The sequence below is a fragment of the Triticum dicoccoides genome, chromosome 6B (assembly GCF_002162155.2).
Source record: "Triticum dicoccoides isolate Atlit2015 ecotype Zavitan chromosome 6B, WEW_v2.0, whole genome shotgun sequence".
NCBI classification, from domain to species: Eukaryota; Viridiplantae; Streptophyta; class Magnoliopsida; order Poales; family Poaceae; genus Triticum; species Triticum dicoccoides.
This window is the reverse complement of record NC_041391.1, coordinates 454,000,604-454,005,393: the sequence shown is the minus strand read 5'-3', so window position 1 is coordinate 454,005,393 and position 4,790 is coordinate 454,000,604.

The window sequence follows — 4,790 nt, the reverse complement described above, 5'->3', positions numbered from 1 at the left end:
TACACTTCCAATCCTTCCCCCATGTGAGCTTCTCAAACATAGTTATTAAGTAATTTATATTGTTTATTTCAAAATAGTTGACAGCTTATTTCCATTGATAGCTTATTTTCATTCTTCAAAGAATGTGCGGAAGATGGTAGACAAAACCCACTACACCGATGGCTCCGAATTAACTTATAAGGAGAAAAATCATCTGGTCGCATTTTGTACTGATCTTGAGAATTACAATATCTACAATCGAACTCCTCAACATTATGGTCAATACGTGCCACTAGTGCACGTGTTGAACTACGGTAACTATCATGGAGATATCCTGGTAAGATTTTTTACTATTACGACATCCATGCATCTTTTGCATACTTCTAAAACTAGTACATCATTGCTAACTACGAAGTTATCACTATGTTTTTCAACAGATAATCCCGAATGATTGTGTGCCTCATCTGATGTATACGCATGATCGCCTTGATGTTTTGAACATACAACCAGGTCATCCTACGAATCTCAACTGTCCATACCGGATTTCTAAAAGAAGTGGAGACATGACAATCAAAGAATGGAAAAAATGTATGGACAGTCGTAAGGAGGTTCTTGGAAGCAAAAGGAAGCAAAGCGCAAGAATTGGAGACAGGATGATCTCCATTCTTCATAATGGAGAGTCAGAGTCTATATTGTTTTATGCTATTTTACCTTAAGGGTGTTTAGGTCCTACCTGATACTGATGATCATGTGCTAAGAATAATTAAGTAGGGTTGGGTTCGATGACTATGAGGATGATGATCGTATGACTTGTTATTAATAACGAGTAGAAGTTGTATGATGATGCATGATTATTAGTAGGACTTGTTGTTATATATGATGATGTATGATGCAAGCATGAAGAGTTATTATATATCAGCAGGTGAAATGAACATAGCAGTAGCGTTGGTAAACCAAGCATGAAGATATAAGAGCGGACACTTCTCTCTATTAGCTAGCTAATAACAACCTTAATTAACCCCCAAAACCCATAAACCAGCCACTTTCAAAACAAAAAAACCTTAGCTCCAGCCAGCTGCTGACGCGTGGATGCCTTTTGGTCCCGGTTTATGTCACCAACCGGGACCAAAGGCCCCCCTGCCTGGGCTGCCCGCAGTGGCCACGTGGAGGCCCATCTGTTCCGGTTCGTGTAAGAACCGGGACTAAAGGCCAAGGGCATTAGTACCGACCTTTTAGTCCCGGTTCTTAAACCAGGAGAAAAGGCCCTTACGAACTGGGACAAATGGTCCTTTTTTTACTAGTGTTAGTTCAAAGTAGACATATTTGGCTTTAGAGCTTCATGATTCTTCCATCATCCATGTATATCTCATCTTTGAGTAATATAAAGTTCGTAAAAAACAGTAAGATCTACTTGTCTCGAAAAAAGTGAGGTTATATTCTCCTGCATGTCTTCTTCTTTGTCATGCCGCTCTCTTCCGCCTTCTTTCTCCTTTGCCCCCATCAACATGTTTGTCACCATTGGCTGCCCTTCTTGTCCAAGCCACTTGTTTCGTTGAGGTGCCACTGTCCCGACCATCCCTCTAAGTCCCCATCCCCCTTCTCAAGCGTTATCATCGTTCCGACACCCGCACACGTAAATCCCTTGTCTCGCCTTCCTGGGTGATACCACGACCTCCGCATCTGAGGCTCAGGGTTGCATAGTATTTGAGTCGATTGAATTAAAGAAAATATGTTGCATTAGGAATAACAAAACCGAAAGGTAAATGTATGTGTCCAAAAAAGTTAGACACACATGGATCCATTGAAAAGGAAGATGACAGGGAGGCTCTTTGGGATGATGCGTGGATTGGGAAGATTGACAAATGTGATGCCTTTACCATGGAGCATATTTTGTCAACATGTTGACCTCTCGACCCTTTCAAGACATGTCGAGCTTCGCAGGAAGATCGAGGATGACATCACTTGAGGGTGTGTTTGGTTGCCGTAGCCAACAGTAGCTGCATTGCATAGCCTTCTCAACTCAGTCTGGCTATGCAAATGCAGCCTCAAATGCACCATCTGTATGTTGTTTGGTTGCCTGCATGCCCTCCTGCCTGCATGGGCAGAACCACACTGTCTGGTATTTGGTTGCCTGCATGTTAGTGGACAAACCCAATGCATGGTGTTTGGTTGTATGCAACGCCTGGTGTGTGGTAACCTCTTTGGCTAGTTGGTGAGGTTACCAACACATTTTAGCACAACCATGTAGCACACATCATAAGCAAAACAGAGGATAAACAGAGGATCAACTACTTAAGAGCATATTTCTGATAAGCAGTACCACACTTCATAACAGTTCTACGCATAAACCATAGTAGACTCGATAGTACTTAGGGAGGCCTCGGCCCTACTCCTTGGCGGCGAAGGCTTCGTCGTGCTTCCTGCACTTGTTGACGACCTCAATGCCATCGTCGTCGAAGATGATGACCTTCAGGGAGTCGGAGTGAGGAGCTTGAATGTCACCATGTAGGCGATCTTGATCTGATGAACGGCTGCGTATGTGGCCCAACCCTGATCCAGGGTCACCCTGCCATTCATCAGCTTCATCGTCACCTTCCAGGAGCAGCCGGTGTTGTTCCTGTGCTTGAACTTCGTCGGCGCCGCGACGAAGTTCTTGGTGAAGTCTAGGGGCATGGGGATGCACTCAAGTTTCGGTGCAAGGATGACCTTGCAGAAGTGAGTCGAGCCATCCTCCTGATGGTAGTGGCCGTAGTTGTGGCGCTTGTTGCTGGGGGGCTCCTTCATGCCCTCGTCGTCGCCACCCTCAGGCGTATTTGGGTCTTCCTCGGTGGTGGGCGGGAGCACAACCTCGTCGGGCATTGGGTGAAGGGGCTGGTTGCCCTTGTTGTCAACGGCCGGGAGCACCTCATTGCTCTCCTCGATCTGCACACAGTTCATGGAGTCAGGCACAACAGAGTTCATGGCTTATTGAAGAGCATGTAGTTAAAACGGCATGACTGTCACTCTTCTCCTCCTCTCCATCACCCCCATATTTACTCACCCTGCCCAACACTACTTACCCACCCACCCCCCCTCTTCTCTCACTGTCAACCTTCCTCCTTCCCATCGCCATGAGCTCTAGCTCCAGCTCCAACGCCAACCCCTTCCCTTGGGGTATTGGCTGGAGGGCCTTCTTCCTAGGGTGGTCGGCTGGTGACCGCACCAAGTTCGAGAACATCATGGAGATGTGCTCGAACTTCGGCTCCATGCCTGACATGCAGAAGGAATCTAATGCAGTGCTCATGAAGGCCACTGCAGAAGAGCTGAAGACGCTGACTCCTGACCCAGCGAAGGGCGCGATGGCAGTTGACATCATTCGCTGGGCCATGAATTAGGCCATCTCCGACGACGCTAAACAGAGGAAGAAAAGGTGTAAGTACAAGAACTACTGGGCTCCTAATGATCGCCGTGCCGCAGTGTACTAGGAGTCAGCTATCGCGCCGCCGGCTGTCATCGGTGGGGAGCCTAAGGAGGAGGAAGAAGCGGTGCAGATGCCAGCGAGGGCGCCAGAGCCAGGCATTCGTACCTGGCAGATCGACCTCGACTCCGCCGAGGACGACCACGACGACCCGCCGGCCTGCACGGTGATGAAGAAGAAGATGAAGGCCAGCGGCTCGACCCGCCGCTCCGCACGTCGGTGACAGCTGCCGCGGTGAGCCGGTGTCCGTTGTGTACCCCCTATCCCCCAATCCCCCTTCTGCATCCGCATCTACCTCTATTCTGATCTTGCCTGAACTAGTTTGAAGTACTATGAACTCGTATGAACTACCTCTACATGCTTATCTACCTCTATTCCCCATTCCCCTCCGCCGTGGATCGAATCTATCGCCGGATCGAATGGGAAAAAGTTCTGCATGTCGAACAGAGAGAAGTGCTTATCGCCATTGCCGCGGGCCAAGTGATGATCCGCTCGCCGGTGATGGAGTCTGGTGGTCTTCTTGCTCTGCTCCGATCCGCTGCCGCCGGTGAGAGTTGTGAGAGTGGGAGAGAGTGGGGAGAGGGAGCGGTGAGGGGCGGTGAGGCTAATAACTGTTGGCACTTCAGGAAGCAACGCGGCTTCTCGAGTGTGGCCGCGCGCGTGCAGCATCCGCCGCCATGTGCACCGCTTGGGCCTGGCCTGGAGAAACTGTTGATTCGTGCGTTCCCAGGGAGCTAGGCCCAGGAGTGCTTTAAGGTTTGTGCCATGTGGGCCGAACAGTGAAAGCAGGCAACCAATCAGTCCATTTTCGAGAAGAGATGTTGGGAGAATCGTCGGTTGTGCACAGCGCGCTGTGCAGGAAAACTGGTGTGATTGTGCCCCACTTGGTTTTCAAGTGTCGTTACACTTAGAGTTTGGAGAACGATCAAGGACAAGCTCAGTTTGAAGAACGATCAAGGACAAGCACAGGCTGACGACGTTGGACCCCTATAGTTTTTTTCTGATGAATTAGACCTCTCTAGGTGGGTGAGCCACGGGTCGGTGTCTATTGGATGCCATGTCGGGTCCCAACACGGCGAACCAGAAGGCGATGGCCTCATTCACTAATCTTGTGAGCTGGGTGTGTGAAACCAGAGGTACGTTGTGCCTTTCGGAAGAAATCTACACCGCCATACTACTACAGTTTGAAGTTCGTCCAAGACGAGGCTATGATTTAGATCAACGTGGGGATTAAGCATCTGTGTTCCATTATGCTGCCAGAGTACTACCTCCGTTTAAGTTTACAAGTCCTGCGCATATACCTAGGTTGCCAATTTTATCACCCTAATATAAACTATCTTTATCTTTACTCTTT